The sequence below is a fragment of the Sinocyclocheilus grahami genome, unplaced genomic scaffold (assembly GCF_001515645.1).
Source record: "Sinocyclocheilus grahami isolate Dianchi unplaced genomic scaffold, SAMN03320097.WGS_v1.1 scaffold218.1, whole genome shotgun sequence".
Lineage (NCBI taxonomy): Eukaryota > Metazoa > Chordata > Actinopteri > Cypriniformes > Cyprinidae > Sinocyclocheilus > Sinocyclocheilus grahami.
Window position 1 is genome coordinate 1,724,004 of NW_015505397.1, and position 21,362 is coordinate 1,745,365.

General features: G+C 33.6%; 1 pseudogene; it reads right to left on the minus strand.

The window, feature by feature from the left end:
• Window positions 1-382: 382 nt before the first annotated feature.
• Window positions 383-21,041, minus strand: LOC107596399 (protein bicaudal C homolog 1-B-like; annotated as a pseudogene).
• Window positions 21,042-21,362: the final 321 nt, after the last annotated feature.

Genomic DNA, 21,362 nt, shown 5'->3' on the forward strand with positions numbered 1-21,362 from the left:
TATAATTTGCTCATTTCCTAGGAAAAATGATTCCCAGGAAGTTGTAATGCACAAAATTGAAGCTATCATAGAGGCACAGGCAGTGGTAGGACGCCCTCTATGGGCTGCGGTTTTTGCGTTACAAAAAAATATTTAAATTAAAATAATAATTATAGTTTTGCTTATTTTAATGAAGGTTTTGTGTCACAAAAAATATTTACATTAAAGTAATTATTGTATTACTAATTTTACAGGGTCAATTTTGTTATCCTGTGATCAATGCATGCTTACAGTAATCCAATATTACGTTTCTTTTTATTTTTGATTATTTTTTGTCTTTAATAGACACCACAACTCTAAAATCCAACATTAAAGTTAATACAGGAAACTATGTGTTTTTGGTTCTCATTTAATGAAATATCCAAATTTAACTGACATTTAAACATGGTCTGAAAGTATTCTTATATTTGAACAATACATAAAGGAAATGAAGTTTTGCATAGAAGAACAGAAGACTTCTAGAGGTAGTCAGAGACTTGCATACTAAGTGTGGGTTCTGGACAGGCGGGCAGTCGGTTCACGCTGAAGGTCACACTTCTCTGCATGTTTCCTCTGAGAGTCACAGCACATCTGTCTTCTCTGTCTTATATGGAAATCATCTATCATGTCATACTTTGATTGGTCCCTGAGGGCCACATGACAGGAAGCACAAACTGGCCCCAGGTGCATTATAGGAAACTCTATAGCAGTCACATCGTCCTGTCACCAACGGTTACTCTTGGCAGCCACATCCTCGTTCGTGATCCACGGGAGACGGCCACTCGCACCTCCCTCCAGATATCCTGACTTTACACTGGACGTTTCTGGAAACTTCCTCTTTTTGTTTAAATCTGTTGAGAGGAAAATGCAGAAAAGTTTCAAATGAAAATTCATCAACTGTTTATATTTATACACCATATGTTGAAATAATCAAGTCGAGTTCTGCATTAGTTTGGTTAATGAGAGTGACCTGTGATGGCGAGGATCATCTTGCGTCGCGCTCCAAACGTGCTCACGCCCACTTCCTTCAAATCCTCGTCTGAGAGCGTCAGGAACGTCTGGTAATCGATCTGACAGATGAGAGAACATATTTACAGTATGTGTGTGTTTGTCTGTCTGTCTGTCTGTCTATCTATCTATCTACCTATCTATCCATCTATCTATTTATCTCAGTTTGTTTGAGCCCTCAAAACGCTGTCTGAGCGATTCAGCTCGTATATGTGAACAAACCAAGTGATCTCAGACCCCCCTAAAAGGACCCAAAAGCCACAAACGGACCCACAAACCACACTCAGAGGTGGTCTGAGTACGGTTCGTTTGTGGTACGATTTCCTTGTAATGCTTGTGCCTGAACTAAGCAGGTTATTATTTGTTTTTTATGTATATGTATGTGTATAGTTTATTATTATTATTATTATTATTATTATTTTATCATTTACCAATGTTATTTTTATATGTTTCCATCTCATTAAATTTTTCAAAAATAAATAAACCAACTGTTAGATCTAACAATACAAAACATTTCTGTTGTCATTTATGGAATAGGACTAAATGATTTGAATGCATAACATTGCCTAATGTTGAGGCAAAGAACCACAAGACGCGCAGCGGAGGTCTAGCATTCTGCCTGCTTTAAATCAGACACAGAGATGAAGTAATGCGGTAAGATCACATTTATTTGAATGCATGAATTATAGCATTGATTTTAATTAATTATATAGAGAGAGCGAGAGGTATGGAGGGAGGGAGAGGTAGAGAGAGGGAGGGATAGATAGAGAGAGGGAGGGAGAGATAGAAAGGTAGAGAGAGGGAGGGAGGGATAGATAGAGAGAGGGAGGGAGGAAGGTAGAGAGGGATGGAGGGAGGGAGAGATAGAGAGAGGGAGGGATTAAAGTGGCATGTGTAAATTGCGTCTGTGCGTCTCACTCTGCAAAGTGAAGCTGTGAGTTTAGTTATTTCAAAAATAGCAATTTTAGTTAAATTAATTATTAATTAAAACAGAAATAAATATATACAACAATAATAAAAAAATAACAAATACTTAATTTTCAAGGATAATCTTTTTTTTAAAAAGTCAATTAATGTGTGTTAAAAATATAAAAACATTCAAATAATTGCACATATCTGAATTTCTGTCTGTAATACACTGCAAATATATAAACATCCTTAAATAAAGGTGCACTTTACTTAAAATTGCATTTAATCAAAAAGAAAAATATAAAAAATTAAAGAACAAATATAAGCTAATGGGGTCTTGAAAATAAACCTAATTCAAAGGAAAAGCAAGTTTTATTATTTATTAAAGGCTATATTTCTTTCAAAAAAAAATCTTACTTTGTATTTTCCAGTACAAATATCTAAACATTCTTTAATCAAGATTTTCCATCATTTTTTGCAGTGTAAATACTGACTCATTTCACTGACAGAAAACTGTAGGATATACATGGAAATCATGGAAATCTAGTTTACTTGCTACAAACCAGCTCAAACAAAACTCAGAGTATCATTTACAGATCTGAACTTTGGTAAACCCACTGACTAGTTCAATCTCAAATCTTTAGACATGACTTTGTTTCCAGGCAGACTAAAATAAACCTGTGCGCTCTGACTCAGAGCCAGGTTTGTGTGTGATATGCATCAGATAATAGCGCCGTGGGCGTCTGTGGGTGTGCCGTCTGGGACGTGTGTGTGTGTGGGTTGTGTACTTACCTCCTGTTGTTGGAAAATATCGATGTATTTCTCTAGACCCAGCTGTGCTAGTAACTCAATAAGATCATCTGCGTGGGAGGGACTGGGAGACCTGCCAATCAAATGTCTAGATGCTTCACCCTCAGAGCCGGTCAGGTATCCTTCTGCTGCAGGTCAAAGGTCAGAAATGAGAAGCTCATAATATTTTCATTTCCCAGTAGGTCCTGACACGTTTCAGCAAAGTGATTGTTTCACCTTGAAATGAAGCTGCTGGGAGAATTAAATTGTGTAATGAGCAGCTAAACTAATTTAATCGTTACTGCTAATCAAACAAGATATGTCACACCCTCTGCAATTACAGAGCAGAGCGGTGAGTTTAGCAGCACACTTGCATGTTCGGGATGCTGACAGACTGTAGGGAGGGAACGAGGATGAGGAGGATGATGACGGAGGTGGTGATGAAGACACAGATCCACGTCTTTCTCTCCAGTTGTCCGAGTCGCTGTCGTTCCAACCGCGTTCCTTTCCACTCTGTGAACTCCACGACTAAAACCAGACAAATACCATAGTGACCATTATTAAATAGTCAAAAATGAAAACGACTTTCATTCTTCTGTGAAGCTATTATAATAATAATAATAATAATAATAGTAAAACTGAAAAAAGTGACACAGCAAGTTTCATTACGTGGAATTGAGAATAATGAGAATTATTAATGAGAAATAACAACTTAAATTTAGGTCTATCCTCACATACATCATATGACTTCAGAAGACTTGTATATAAATATTTTTTTATGTTTTTGAAAGTAGTCTCTTCTGCTAACCTCGATTCTGCATTTATTTGATTAAAAATACAGTAAAACGACAGTAAAACTGTAATAATGTGAAATATTATTACAATTTAACATAGATGTTTTCTATTGTAACATATTTAAAATGTAATTTATTCCTGTGATGCAAAGCGGAATTTTCAGCAGTCATTACTCCATATTTTTGTGGAGTAACTGTGAGACACTACCATTCAGGACAAATTAAATTGATCAAAAATGACAAAACACATTTATGTTACAAAAGATTTCTATTTTAAATTCAGCTTTGATCACATGAATAAATTACATTTTGTAATAAATTCACATAGAAAATAATCATTTTAAATTGTAATATTTCACAATATTACTTATTTCCTCTGTACTTTTAATCAAATAAATGCAGCCTTGGAGAGCAGAAGAGACTTCTTTCAAAAACATTGAAAATCTTAATTATTCCCTTTTTTCCACTGGCTGCTTTCATTACATAGATTTTATTACAAGAGCAGCAAAACATCTGTTTTTGTGTTCCACGGCATACAGAAAGTCATTCAGGTTTGAAATAACAAAAGTAAACGATGACAAAAGGCTCATCTTTGATTGAACTACACATTATGAACAGAAAAAGCACAACAGAAAGAAAGATACACAAACAGATTTCAATAACTTTTCAATTTGAATCCTTCACAGGGCTTCACTTATTTCCAGAAATAGTGTGATTCAAACAGCAGTAACAATCAAACACAGATTCAATCAGTGCAGCAGTGTGGCATTAAACCGCTTCCATTGAGATATATATATAACTGAGAGAGTCTCATTATCCCAGCGGAGAGGAAATGAGGGTGGAAGTGAAGGGAACAGGGATGTGCTGCTCACTGTGTGCTCATACACATCTGTGATTGGAGTTTAGAGACTTTTCTCCATTAATACACTGCTCTAAATGCAGGTGTGTGAGTGTGTGTGTGTGTGTGTGTGTGCAGACTCCCTGTATTCAACTGATCAGAAATGAATCTTTTCATAAACCCATCACCCACTAGTTTCCTCACACAGGTGGGTAATTGTGCAGTCTGTCATTCAGCGCACACGCACACTCACACACCTCCATTTAAAATGTTTACTGAACTTTGATGAACTTCATTCCATTATTTCAAAAGTTTGTGGATGGTGAGATTTTTATGTTTTTCAAAGAAGTCTCTGAAACTTTTGACATCATTTACTTCAGTTATTACTATATTACTATTACAGTTACAATCAGTTATTTCAAACATGTATGACTTTCTGAGATATCCCAAAAGAAAGAAAATTGAATAAAAATGTTTAATGTTTTCTTATTTGAACAAAAATACAGTAAAAACAGTAATATTGTGAAATAGTATTACAATTTAAAATAATTATTTTCTATGTGAATATATTGTAAAATGTAATTTATTGCTGTGATCAAAGCTGAATTTTCAGCATCATTATTCCAGTCTTCAGTGTCACATGATCCTTCAGAAATCATTCTAATATGCTGATTACAATATGCTGCTCAAGAAACATTTCTGGTTATTATCAATGGTGAACACGGTTGTGCTGCTTTATATTTTCATGAAAACCATAAACATTTTCTTTTTCATGATTCTTTGATGAATAGAAAGTTCAAAAAACAGCATTTATTTGAAATAGAAATCTTTTGAACATTATAAATATCTTTACTGTCACTTTTGATCAATTTAATGTGTCCTTGATTAATAAAAGTATTCTTTTTTTTAAAAAAAACACTAATTGGTGTATACAGTATATCCTTGTTTTTTTACATATAATGAAGAAAACGAGAGTGGTGCAAAACTCACTGCTGTGATGCTACTGTGTTGTCACACATGCTGAACTTTGATACTCAGCGTTAGAGTTTTGAAAAGCCAAATTTGCTTTGTATAAAAACAGTTTATGTCCTTATTTAGATAGCTAGATGTCTCCCTCCCACCAGCTACAGTCACAACACCTTGTTATTCTTTCATAACATGCCACAAAAAGTGGCTTTCCAGAACCTTCACCCTCTCTGATCCTTTCTGGTGGACTGAGCTGAATACTGTTGGTTCTTTGAAGAATTGCTAATGCTCCTCTGTTGTAAGTCATTTTGGATAAATGTGGCAGCTAAATGCACAACTGTAACCGTAGATATGTGTACCTGCTGGTTGTGGTAGGGTTTGTAGCAGCGGCGGCTCACGGCTCTCAGCTCTTTTACAGCATCAGTGGGCATTGATTTTGAGAAGCCCAAGCCGCTCCAGGTGTCTGTAGGGGTTCGAACCTCAGTCATCACGGGCTTCTGCTGCATGACTATAACACACACATTTTCACAGATTAAATCACAGGCATTATGAAACACACACACAAAACCGTGCATGCCTGGAAACATTATACGCTCAGAACCACGTCCAGATTTACACTGGCATACAACAGCAGCTCTAATTAAAGTGTGTGTGTGTGTGTGTGTGTGTGTGTGTATCCCCCTGCATTATTAAACACCTGCCACATAATTAAGTAACTTAATCAAAAGCAGTCATGCAGAAGAATGTGCTGCTACCTTTCTCCCTCTCCCTCGGTCTAAATGAAGTGGTTTAAGTGCGAGTTTATTTAAAAGTCACTGTATCAGTTTCTGGAGTGTGTAACAGGGTTTTCATGAACTAAAACTAAAACGAAGACAATTCAAAAATAAATGTTAACTGAAAATATTAAATGTGACTTATTTTATTTCAATTAGTTGACAAAGCACCATTTCTCCATTTCTTTTAGTTTAACTTGAAGTACTAAATAACTAAAAACAAAAAAAAAGTATAATAATAAAAATGACAAAACACACAACTAAGTTACAAAAAACCTAACTAAAATTCAAATGTAAATAGAAATGATCGAATCAAAAGCATCTTGAGATTAGTAGGACAATATTATTTTGATATTTTCTGTGGCAATTCCTGAAGCAAGCATGAAATGTTATAATTTAAGAGTGAACTAACTACACATTTATGTAAATTCTGTTTCTCAAATAATATATTTTATTTATTTATTAAGATGTAATTATTTTTACACAATTTACTTAACATAATTCAAATCAAACCCACTCACATCAGACAGAAATATTAATAATTCATGTTCATGTTTTTTTTTTTAATCACTAATCAAATAAACGGTAACACTTTACAATAAGGTTCATTAGTTAACATTAGTTAACTACTTTAGTTAACATGAACTAAGCATGAACAATACTTCTACAGCATTTATTAATCTTAGTTCATGTTCATTTCAACATTTATTAATGCATTATTAAAATCAAAAGTTGTGCTTGTTAACATTAGTTAATGCACTGTGAATTAACATGAACTAACAATGAACAACTGTATTTTCAATAACTAACATTAACAAAGATGAATAAATACTGTAATAAATGTATTGTTCATTGTTTGTTCATGTTAGTTAATACATTAACTAATGGAACCTTATTGTAAAGTGTTACCAAATAAACTGATAAACTGTAAACATTGAATGCAATGCAACAAATCTTGAGTGTTTTCTCTCTTTTTTTGGACAACATAAATAAATAAATACACTTATGATGTATAAATCATTTACAAACTGAAATTAAAAAGAGGTGCAGAAGAGATGAATGTAGTGGAATGATTTGATGTCAGGTTCCTCGTGTGTTTTGTGTGTGTGACTGTTCATCTGTCTGCATATTCAGTGGCTGCACTCCATTATAAATCTGGCAGCGTGTTACTCTGAAATGGGTCCCTCTATCACCCTCTTTGGCACTGCGTAACGCTTAAATGGCTCCCCTATATCACCTCTCTGGCACACTCAAGCTCTTTAATCCATTTTGAGCTTTATACAGCATGATGAATGCCAGATAGATGGAGCCTGCGGCGGCACGACTCCATCCAGCCACGGCCCAGAATAACAATCTGAACTTAAATCACTCAACTTTAGGGCTTTTCATCGTCACATCTGATCACACAAAGATTATGCTTTGATGTGAGACACTGAAAAAGATGCAGAAAATCAATCTGTAATATGTCAAGCTGATCTTGATCAGTAAAACTCTGGAGTAAATATGAGGGTGAATCTGAAATCTATATTAGGCATGATAAAATCCAAATTAGTAATTTAAGTCATGTACATCAGCATCATCAGTTATTTGAATTTAGCTTAATGAATGGCACTAAATGAATATTTGAATTTTTAAATAATAATAATAATAAAAACAAACAACAGCAATTTTACTTTTTATATAATAATATAATATATATATATATATTTTTTTTACAAACATAACAAATGCACCCATGATGTATAAATACATTACAAATTTTAACAATGTTTTTTACATATTTTTATATATTAATATTATTACTTGTTTTCATAACAGTATGTTAATTATACAATATTTGTTCAGTTTTATATACTTTTATATTACTTATATATATATATATATATTATTTTAATTGTTATATTTATAAAATTATCAAAAAGATCTGAATAAAAATTGTACATTATAATAATAGCATAATATTTTTATACAGTTTTATATATTTTTTAGATGACTTATATTGTTATTATTATTATTATTAGTAGTAGTAGTAGTAGTAGTAGTATATTAAAAAAATAAATAAATAAAAATGTGTTAAATTATTGTAAAATAATGCCACAATGCAAAAAAACCTAACAGTCCTAAAACTGGCTTCATTTCCTATGTGCAAAATATATTATATTTTTTTATTTAAATTGTATTTATAATACAATATATTATAATAAAAAAAGTTGTCAATCGTCTTTTCGCACTAAAGTCCTACAATAAAAAACAAACAAACCTTGAGTTGCGAGAAGCTTCTTTCTCTCAAATTCATGATCCTATTAGAATAAACAGCAAACAAAAACTGTCTTAAAAAAAAAAGAAAAATTATTCATACAGAAGATGCAATACATCTACAGCAAGCAGTTTTATCTTCATTTTAAAAATGTGAAAGTGCTGTACCTCGTTATTCGCGTCCACAGACGGGAAAATTCTCAGACTACAGCGTCTGTCTCTGTTCAGATAAACACCATTCACCTCCACTCTCACTGACCTGAAACACACACACACACACACACACACAGCTTCATTCAGTGCTGTACATCATATTCTAGAGTGGAATCCAGAGCATCGTCTGACTGTCTGTCCAAACACACGTCCCTGTTCAGGATGGAAGCTTTTACCTATCAGGTGTGAGTGGTGGGTTCGGCTCCCTCGAGGCCTCTGATTGGCTGCCTCTCCTCGATGAGACAGACGGCTTGACAACGACCTCTCTGACCTCTGTGACCTCCGCACGTGACGTGATGAAGGGCTCTGTCTCTGCTTGTGTCGGCTGATCCTCAGTCTCTGGAATCTGACACAATTACATTATCAAAGTTTTGGGTTTTGTTTACTCTCAAACATTTGTACTGTCAAATAAATGTCATTTACTTTAGCATTTTATTAAATGCATATTTTAATTGAAGATGTAAAAGTAGCATATGCATTCAGCTGATCAATCAGTATGATCTTATAGATTTTTAAGTATTTTTTAAATTTGTATGTATTATTTAGTATTTAGTATCTATCAGCATTCAATTAAAAGCACCAAATAATACACCCATGATGTATGAATATTTCACAATTACATTTTTTTTTAAATATTTTAATATTAAAAGTGTTATAATAAATATTTTTAATAATTTAACAAATTAAAAATGTCATATAATTTTAATATTATAATTAATTTAGATATAATTATATATAATACATACAGAAAACATTTTTCTTTTTATTTATTTAATTAATTTTCATTTCATTTTTTTTATTATGGGGTCAAATATGAGCAACACATGTTCTAGACAGGTGAGATACATACATACAGTACACAAGTATGTCCATCATAAACATGATGGTCATCAAAACCTTCTCTAATTTGGACTCCACTCCTTTGGTTCCTATCCGTCCATCTTCTGAGGAAACAGCCAATCCGGGAGGAGGTGCAGGGCGGGGCTTCCCAGAGAGAGAGCCAATCACGGAATCTGGAGAGGGCACAGCACCTGAAGATTTATTTAGCACAACAAACAAGCATGAATTTAATTAAAGAGGATGAAGCGCGCGCACACACACACACAAACCTGTCTCAGTGAGGTGCAGCTGCTGCATTAGTACATTGATCCAGTAGCCTGTGATTCCATTATTGGCCACCAGAGGGTCCACAGGGGTCTTGGTCGTCATGGAGACCTCAGACACATTCTTGGTTGTCATGGAAACCTCAGTGGAGTCCAGGCCCAGCAGCAGACGTCTGGCCTCGTACAGACTGCCGATGTTCCTCTCCAAACCTTTAACGACCACCGACTGGACACAAAAATTTAGCATTTAACACTTTATATGCAAAAAAAAAGAAGAAGAAAAAAAAACCGGTATTATAAATAAAATAATATATGAGCAATAAAACCAACCAAAATATGGTTGTAAAAATGACAGTTGCTGTTTCAACACTGAAAGAAAATTGTAATGCTAAATGTTGTAAAAAAGGTTAACAAAATACAGTACAAAATAAATCAGCATTGAAATTTTAACAAAATCTTAAAAAAAAAAATAATAATAATAATTGAAAATAAAATTCAGCAGGAAATTCAACATTGATCCATGATATTATTTCACTTGTGAATACTTGTTGAAATGTCAGCTGGGGAATAATTATCTTTAATAACTCAACATACCATCCATTCTACGACTATTCTACACACCCCATGAAGCATTCTTAAAAATAATGCTTAAAAATACTTTAAAAATATAATAATAATATATTAACATTATGTTTTAATAATATTAATTAAAACATTGTATTATAATATTTGTTTAATTTATTTATTTTTAAGTTCAAATTATAATAATTATACTTAAACATAAAAATAATCCATTCTATACACTATTAAAAAGTATAGAGTTTTGTTTTGTAATTTCCATTGTTTTAATTGGTGAGCATCATTAGATTTTCATCACTGTAGCATGTTTTCAGCATAAAAATTACAAGCTGTATAACAAATACACTCATGATGTATAGATACTATATATTTAAAAAAAAAAAAAAAAAATATATATATATATATATATATATAGATAATATTTGTATATTTTTTATATATTTGTACATGACATCAATTTTAATTATTATATCATTTCATTTTCTATGAACAAAATCTATTACATTTTACATATTATACATTTTTATTTTTATTATACATTTTTACAGTGTTGTTTTATAATTATGGGGTGAAATATGACCATGACATGTTCTAAGTGTTGTGAAATACCGTAGACACACACTGCGAAAAATGATGCAAAATCAAAACAAAATTCAGCAGGAATGTCAACCTTGATCCAAGACATTGATTCAGACAGTAGAAGTATATGAATTTGTAGTGTTTGGTGACAGGTGCATTGTGGGAGCTGTGCTGCAGTACCTTCGCTGTCTGCTTGACCTTGGGTTTGACGCTGATAAAAAACACCCAGGTTCTGCATCATCTGGGCGAGTTTCCGAGGGTCAGACTCTCCCTCGTCCTTCAAATCAAACATCAGGCAGATGGGCAGACAGTCCTGAATGAGAATACACACACTTGTCACACACCAGCAGGAGACCAACACATGGATATAATCTCATCCAGATGTGTCACATTCATTCATTTCAGAGTAAATGTACTTCATGACCAATGTCTATTGTTTATTATATTATGCATTCCACATACACTAAGCATCCTGTATGTTGCTAATACTGTTAGAATTGTTTTTGTGCATCTATTTTCACATTAAATGACATTTGCTTTGATATTTCCTAATGCAATTACTTTCAGGCATTTTTAACTGGGACGCACTGTACATGTTGTCTGGGGCCACAGTAATTCACTAATGACTGAATGACAAACAACTTCACACACCATTAGACGTGCATAGACGGTGATGTGGTGATATAGTAATTTTGTGTGGTGTGCTATCGTTCGAAATGTAATTACATTGAAAATAATAGAACTGATGAATGTGAAAGAAGCACTTTGGGAGAAATTACCTTAAGTATAATGAGTTCAGATTGACCCAGTGTTATTTAAGTTTTGTTAATATACTATTATTAATACATAGTATTTATTAATCATTTAAATTTAGTTTAAGTTTTAGTAATTTTGTTTCTCTCTCTCTCAAATTCAAATTCAGAATTGCTTTATTGGCATGACGGTAAATGATACAATATTGCCAAAGCTTAGTATACAGGTACAAAAAGACAAAAAAATAAAAAATACTATAATAACAATAATAATAATTAAATGAACATCACAGTAATAGAATGGAATATTATAACATCTTAGAAGTACTAAACTGTAACAAATTATAACGTGTGAACATTTGATACCACAGTCTTTAACTTACATAGAAACACACATACATACTAATCTCTAATTTATGTCTATTTAGTTTTTATGAATTTCTATTTCAGATTTAGTAGTTTTAGCACTTAAACTAAACAAAAATTGTAAATATTTCCTTGGCAATTAACTTAAAATAAGTAAGTTTATTTATGTATGTATTTATTTATTTATTTTTTTGTAATTTTTGCTGTGTTTTATATATATATAGGCTAAAGGCACGAGGCCAGAGGCAATCACAGCTGCTGATATAGAGCCGGTATCGCTCGAGTACGAGAGTGATATTGCGTTTATACAACAGTTCAACAGAACATGTGTGTAATTAAACAAGAAACAATGGAGTGCCTAATAAAACCCTCTTTTGTGTGGAACTACTTCCTTCCGCCACGGATTCAACGCTCAAGTTGACAGTTAAACATACGTCACTGTTAGAATTCATTAGTAAGTCTCAGAGCGAGCTGACTGAGTGGACTCTTTTCGGGGGTTCAGTTCTTGGGTTTGTAGCGCTTTAAAATTAAGCGATTCTGTGGGACTTGATTTAAGATGCATCCAGAATTTGAGGGATCTTTTATGCATATTGATAATCAATGGGAATCAGCCTAATTCTCACACACACACACACACACACACACACATTCAGCTGCTGTCTCTCTCTCACACACACACATACACACACACACACATTCAGCTGCTGTCTCTCTCTCTCTCACACTCACACACACACACACACACACATTCACCCGGCAAGAACAAGCGGAGTGATACACAATTGTGAAAGGGCGTTCCTGTAGCGATACCAGTACAATATCTCACGGTTCGCAACCAATCAGATTTGAGAACCAGAATGAACTGTTGTATATATATATATATATATATATATATATAAAATGTAATGGATCATCGGTGTGTGTGTGTGTATATATATATAGTTTTTTTTAGTTTGTAATATATTTGTTTGTTATACTTTATTTCGTTTCAAGTTTATTTTATTTTAATTAACATTTTTTCTATTCTATTCTAATCTATTTTTAATATTCTAGTTTTAGTAACACTGGACCAACCCAAACCCTAAAAAAAGGAAAAGTTTGCATTTCTTATTAATTTTGCAAGTTAATTGAGGAGTCTTTTTTATTTATTATTACTGTTAAAAAAACTACATATAAAATTCTAAAACTAAAACGAAAAAAATGTATCAAAACTATACAGACATGTTAAAAAAATGGCAAAAACACGACAACATTACTAAAAAAAAAAAAAATTCACTATAAAAAAATTGCAAAAATAAAAACTATTTTTCTAAATATTAATAAAAACTATTATAGCATTTTAACACTAAAATAACACGATATCTCTCTTCTTGTGAGCACTATCTCCACAAACTGAGCTCAACACACAGGTCTGTACCATGAGCTGCTGTCGAGCGACACACACTCCGTCGGCCGTGCCCTGAATCAGCAGCGAGGGTGTGTGTTGCGGAGCGCTGAGGTCAGGCAGGATGATCTGTGTGTGCGTCTGATGCATGACAGTCAGGAAGTTGGCTCCGTTCTGACCCAACAGAAACAGGTGCTGCTGCGAGGTCACGTCCAGTTGTGTGCTCACCATCACCCCTGTTACCCCGGCGAGTGCCTCCGTGCCCAGCAGCAGCTCCATCAGGACGCAGGCAGCCTTCTGCAGAGGTTAAAGGTCAGTTATTGGTGCTGCATGCGGCGGGAGCTGTGCGTCTGTGTCGTATGTGAAGGAGTGCGTCACCTTGATGGCAGTGGTGTTTCCCTGCATTCCTCTCACGCTGCAGGTGCTGCAGTAGAGTTTGGGCTGCGTCCTGAAGCTGACGCCCACGCCAAACGCCTGAGCCACGTGCTGAATCACCGGCGAGCCCGTATCGCACACCACACCCCCCACAAGGGTCACAGGGAGGTCAAAATTCAGCACCAGGGGCTGCAGGTTCTGCAAATCACACCAGATTCACGTGCACACACCCGTAAAACACATATTTGAATCGAAATATTTGAAAGCTGAATATAAAGTCATATATTTGAATATATTGATTATTTATTAGAATGACAGCAACATTTTATTATGGTGATTCTCATTAGATTTTCATTTCTATAGTACATAGTAAATAAGCATAAAAAGTAGCATGACAAATACTACCATAATGTATAAAACTTTACAAATGTATTTTTATATATTTGGAATATATGAACATGTAATATTATGAATATATTAATATTGATATTATATTTTAATATTTGTATATATTTTAATATTTTTATATGTAATTATTATATGAATTAAATATAGAAATATGTTACATTATCACATAAATAATATTACAATTTAAGTAACTTAATGGTCATAAAATTTAATTACAATTTAAGAACAAATTTTTAAAAGAAGCATAAAAATTAAAGGTAGCATAGCAAAAATGACCATAAAGTATAAATACTTTACAAATGTTTTAATCATTTTTATATTTGTATAATAAATATATTAATATTAACATGATGTTATAAGGTTATATATATTTTAATCAGGGTTATTTTCATCTAAATATCATTATATCTATTAAAAAAACTATAATCAAAACTATTTAAAAAAAATCATTATATATAACAAAAATAAACTTATTTGATTTCAGTTAGTTGCCAAGGCAACAGTTCTATTTTTTAAGTTGAAGTTGCTAAAATAACAAACTAAATAAACTGAAAACTAAAACAGATAAATATAGATATTATTAAAAAACATAAAACTGATCAGAAATTAAAAAAAGCACTTTTCTCTTATAAATGATGATAATGAGTGATAATATTGTTTTCAGTGATGTGCAACCTGTACATATCCTTTAACACTTCAAAAAATGTGTTTTTTTTTTTTACGGTTTTATGACCTTTTAATGGTCTTGAAATGGTGTTTATGCAAAATCTTTTTATTTTTTATTTTTTTATATCTTTCTTTCTTTGAGGTGGAAGTATAAGCAAGACACACTTTAAACATAAAAATCTAAATATATGAATACTGAATATAAAGTCACATGTTTGAATATAATGAATATTGATCATGAGTCACTGACCCGGATCTGTCTCCTGGCAGACTCCACCCCCTGAACCGGCCCGGCGATTGACACCTGCAGGTACATACTTACTTGCTTATATTTTCACATAAAATTCAAATGAAACATGTAGTATGTAGTGTGTACAGCAGTATACTAAAACAATGACAGGGAATTGAGTGCCTGGTTGCTCTTTTCTCCTGCGTTGTTGTTCCGGTTGGAATCGGGGAAGTGAATGTGACAGGAAGTATCCTCCATGACCTTCTTAATGTTCCCGCCTCCTTTCCCGATCACATGAGAATGCTCCGTGTGTGTGACGTCCAGCTTCAGCGTGACTTTATTCACCTGTGCACAGGTGGGCTGCTGTGAGATCGCCACAGGACCGATGAACAGAATAATGAAAGGAGCTCAGTTCTCACCTTAGTCTCTAGACGCTCCAAAATCTTGCGTTTGGCCTCCAGAACGTTTGCTCTCTTTCCCTCTACTTTCACATGAGGATCTGGACAGAAACACAGAAATCATCACAGGGCATTTTGTCAATGCACAAAGTCATTACATTTCAATAGATTCTGAAAATTACTATTTTTCCCTTTATCTTATTGTGAACAATTCATAAGCGCATGTTATTACACTTACTAAGACATTTGTTAAAGTAAATAGTGTCAATTTAGAGTTGCTTTTCTTTTAAATTTGATCTGCATATTCAAACTTGTTGCATTAAAATGCTACTAACTGAAATCAAATAAAATGAAAATGAATTTAAAAAATAAAATTAAAATAATACTGAAATTAAATGAAATGTAAAATAAAATACACTTTTTAAATATTTTTATTTATTTCCGTTTATTTTAGTGTGAAGACCCCCCAGGTGTCTGCGGTTTAAGTTTTATTAATTTTTGTGTGTGTTTTTGAGTGTTATTTATATTTCTATCATGAGAACTCTCTGAAGATTTTAGCATGGTAATGGATATGACAATGTAAATGTATTTGGTCTTGGCGGAATAGATCTGCTACGCTGCTGCTGTTGGTTATTGCTGTATTTGTACAGGAACTTGCTACAGCCAATACATAAGCCGATATGGTGCTGTGAGTATTGAAGACATACTGCTGCTGCACAAATAGAATATAAAATAACCCGTAGCAGATCTATACAGGTGGAGCTGGGGAAGGTGGAGTGTTTCAGAGGAACTCTGAAAGCACGCTGCAATGCTCAAGCGAATGCTAATCAGCCATTTAAATGTAAAGCAGCAAGCTCATTGGCTGCGTATGCAATATGAACCAATCAGCTTGTGACAAGTCGTTTAGTGCTAAGAATATCATCAGTTACGTTAAGGACCCATCAGCCTGCGCCATCTAGAGTTTCATGACAGAACTTGATATTGATTTTATTTTAAATATATCTATTTCATTTTTATTTATGTTTATTTCAGTTTTAGTAATTTTAGTACTTAAAATTAAACTAAATAAAAATGAGAAATTTAGATTTTTTTAATATATATATATATATATATATATATATTTAATTTTTTGTTTTGTTTTTTTATTTCACTTAAAGTTTCTTTTATTTAAATAAGCACACTTTAAAAAAAAATAGTTTTAGTTTTATGATAACAAAACTGGACCAACCCAAACCCTAAAAAAGGACACTTTGCAGAAAATAAATAAAAAAAAATTTTTTAAAAAATTATTTACGAGTCATTTTTTTTATTGGTTTTGTTATAATTATCTCACCACAGTTTTTACAGAAAACTAAAATATAAACTACTCCAAACATGCAAGTCGTTTAGTGCTAAGAATATCATCAGTTACGTTAAGGACCCATCAGCCTGCGCCATCTAGAGTTTCATGACAGAACTTGATATTGATTTTATTTTAAATATATCTATTTCATTTTTATTTATGTTTATTTCAGTTTTAGTAATTTTAGTACTTAAAATTAAACTAAATAAAAATGAGAAATTTAGATTTTTTAAATATATATATATATTTATATCTTTTAAAAAGCGTGTAGTCCTTTGGTCCCTATTTTCTAAGGAATGATGCATGTAGATATTCCTGGATTCTCGTCCAGAGCGCAGAACACGCGATACCAGTGTAGGCACGAAAACCAAAAATGGCAGCAGGCTGGAGTATATAAGGGACAGAGCGGTGTGGAATAAAGGTAAATTATGTGAAAAATAATGCGTTTTTTAACAAACTAAGCATTAACACATGTTAGACTGCCCCCCATAAACACAATCAAGCCTAAAAAAAAACAATCAAGCACCCCTTTAAAAACAAAGCCTTACAAGGCAACAAAATGTAAAATAAAAAAAAAACAATGGCAGACACTTAGGCCAAAGTATGTAAAGATAAAAATCTTTGTCATAATTTTATCTTTGCTATTAAAAACATAAGAACAAAGATGCATATTACAAACACACATAATTTACAAATAAAACTTTTTTATTTAACCCACATTCTTCAAAATATCTTCTTTTGTGTTCAGGTTTGGGACAACATGAGAGTGAGTAAATAACGACAGAATTGTAATTTTTGGGTAATCTATCCCTTTATTGACAAGCAGCAGCATGTTTAGTACAATTAGTCTGCTGTCACTTTAAGACCTGCATGCATCTAATATACAGGCACGCGTCCGTTTTTCTCTCAACTTTAACCCGTATGACTTTCTCTCAAATCTCATCTGCATGTTCTGTCAATGATGGCAAATGCAATTGCATGTAACCAAGAGGAATATAGTGGTGCATGGGTCACACTGACAAGTTTTATGACACCTTTATGGTGCTTTGGAACTTTTTGGTCATTGTATGTAAAACAGCAGCTTGGACATTCAACTAAAAGTCTCTTTTTATGTTTGGACCAACATGAGGGTGAGTAAACTCAGAGCTCACCTTTCTTTGATTTGGCACCGATCTTCAGCTTAGACGGCCATTTCACCTTCGTGTGTGTTTCTCTCATCACCTGACACAATGAGTGTGTGAGGAAGAGAAACTTATGTTCAAAAGACACTCAATTTGCATCTTCACATCCTCCATTCAACAGAGACAATGGCTCATTAGCATCTCAAAGCTCTTAGTTTTGCCTTCATAACAGTGAATCTGTTCTGTGTGTTTGGGACAAAAACACTTCAGTGACCTTTTTCTTTCTGCTTAATTAACAAAAGACCAGAAAACTGCACTGCACCAGCATGTGATCTTCATACTGAGACACCAGCGGATCCAACAAACACACACACGTCTATTGATGTCTTCAGATGGCAGCTGCTTTGACAGGATTTTGAACATTTAAATATAAAAATGTGAATGTGGCCCATATCAGGAACTGATTAAAGATGACTTCATATCAGGCTTATTATAGTTAATCAAAACTAAAACCATAAAACATATTTTCATTACTTGAAATAAAATAAACACTAACTGAAATAAAATTAAATAAAATATAAAAAACTTATTTCACTTAAGCAACATTTCTGATTTTTGTTTAGCTGAACCTGAGTATTAAAATAATTTAAAAATAAATAAACTAAAACTAATTTAAAAAATAAATAAATAACAATATAGGAATACAATACATACAACAAAAATGACATATATATATATATATATATATATATATATACAATTCAAAATACAAATTTTTTCATGCAGTGGACTACCAGTACAGACACCTTGACCTGACCATGTTTTTTATTGCATTATTTTGCACCTCTCTCTCTCTCTCTCTCTGGATAGATAGATTCAAAATGTTAACAAATATATAATAAGATATTAATAATACTAAAACAACACTGGTTAATATTAGATGTATTATTTGAACTATTTCAGTTTTTTACCTTCTGGAAGAACTCATCGCCTGACAGTCCAGAACCTTCTGCAGGAACTAAAGAGAGAAAGAAAGATTTATACTCCATATTTTATATTATAATTATAATAACATTTTACAAAATATATTTTTAAATATTTTATTAAATACGTTTATTTATACACGATACAATATATAAACATTAAATGGAATTTAAATATTAAATTATATTGAATATTTTGCATTTATAAAAACATATTTAGTTTATATTAAGCTCTGCTTATATATTTTCTATATTGTCTATTTCTAAAGTATACTATATGTAGACAAATATATACACACATAAACACACAAAATACACTTTACCAACAACGTAAATGGTACTTAAATAAATAAATAATTGCATGTTTTTGTTAAAAATTGTTAAAATTGATAAAATTGTATTGCATATTTTGCATTCATAATAGCATATTTTGTTCATATTGTGCTCCGTTTTCACATCGTCTATTTCTAAACAATATGTAGACAATATATAGGCTATATGATACTTTATATGCTTTACCAAAAATGCTAATGTAAGTTACAGTGTGTGTTTTTGGATTGTTAAAACATTGTGTCCGTGTGATAATTCTCTAAAGAAACTACACAACACAAACAACATCTAATCCCAAACAGAGTTCAAGCATGTAAAGGCAGTGTGTGTGTATGTGTACTGGTATTCCCTACATAATGGAGACCAAATGTCCCCAACAAGCTTATAAATCATAGAAAATGATTTTTTTTGAAAATCTAAAACAGCAGCTTTTAGGTGTAGGGTTAGGGTAAGGGGATAGAAAATACAGTTTGTACAGTATAAAAACCATTACGCCTATGGAATGTCCCCATAAAACATGGAAAGCAGTGTGAGTGAGTGAGTGAGTGTGTGGTAAAGTTAAACACATTTGCCCCTGAGTGACATTTACAGGGTTAGGGTGAACATCATTAACTCCTCATCGCTAAGGGTTACACGGCTCTGCAAGCAAGAATGACTGAACAACCAGTGTGTGTGTGTGTGTGTGTGTGTGTGTGTGTCTAAAAGAAAAAGACCCCAAAGTTGCTTCTGAGAAACGCCGTCAAACAGCAAAGTTATGTCAGAGCAAGCGATGCTGATGCAAAACTAATTCACCTCCCTGTGAAAAGAAGCAAACACAGCAAACTAAAGACACAATGAGCAGAAACTACAGCACAAACACCGAGAAACACAGACAGCTGAAGCAGGAATCAGTGTTATAAGCCCAGCCTTTGAGATCCAGACATGAGCGATTCCTCAAATCATGTGTTTATAAGGATCAGAGGCACCATGAAACCGGTGAAAGAATCCCACAGATGCACAATGAAGGAGGAACCAGGGTCACATCAACAGACCAGAAGATCAAGGAGATGAGAGGGTGCAGGACTACTAAACACCAGACAGGAGGAAACCACCAACAGGTTCTCCGAAAAATAAATAAATCAATAATTATTTCTAATTATAAGAATTGTTAGGTAAAACATCTCAAGTTGATCTTAAAGTTAACAAGAATGCAAACTCCTCCATTAAGTCTGATGAGCTCTGAACGAGAAACTAGGAGGACTCAAACACATCCGCATTTCGCCGCTCTCCTCTCTGACAAGTTCAATCTGTCATTCGCTCTCATCTCTGAGGGATTTGAATGTCGACTCCAGCTCGTGTTGATGAATCGCAGGTGGTTAAACTCGACTCAACTCTAGAATCTTCCTGGACAGTTCATGATAACAGACTATTAAACCTGTTCATCACAGCAGAACCGCCACACAAACGGGCCACATCCATCTAACGCTCGCTGGCATCACATCTTAATGCATTCAGAAGGGCTTTTTTGCTGGAAAACCACGACAGGTTTCATTTGCAGGCACAGAAAAACAAACAGTTTAATGAAGCTTCTGGAATAATTCTACAGAAAACCATGACAGATTACCGTCATCGATCAAACACTCACCGTACAGCATGAGCTCCAGCTTCTTCCGGTCGATCCGGAATCTCTCCTCCACACACTCTGGGTCTGAGGGTTTCTGGTCCTGAGGTTCAGATCCTTCATCTTCCTCATCCTCCTCCTCCTCCTTGTTCTGGTTTTGCAGGATCTGGACCTGCTCCCGGTTCTGGTCCAGCTGTGGTCTGTTGCAGGACTCTGGTTCAGGAGACTCAGAAATGGAGCTGCACGTCTCTGAGGTCGCCATAGTGAGAGTATGTGTGTGTGTCCGTAAGTGTGACCAAGGAAACAAGAAAAAGAGGGGCCCTGAGACACACACACACACACACACACACACACACACCTCAGAACAGAGTAATACAGCACATCACACCCCTCTCAGATCACATGACCACAGAACAATCTCAATGAGACACAGCTGAGAACTTTTGTATCACTGTTGTTTCTCTTAAAATAAAAGAGGCTCAAATGAGTCACCACCCAGCTAACAGAGAACTTTCTCTCAAAGTTCTGAACGGCAACGTTAATAGAATGTTTGCTCAGCGTTATCTGGTCTTTATTAATGTCA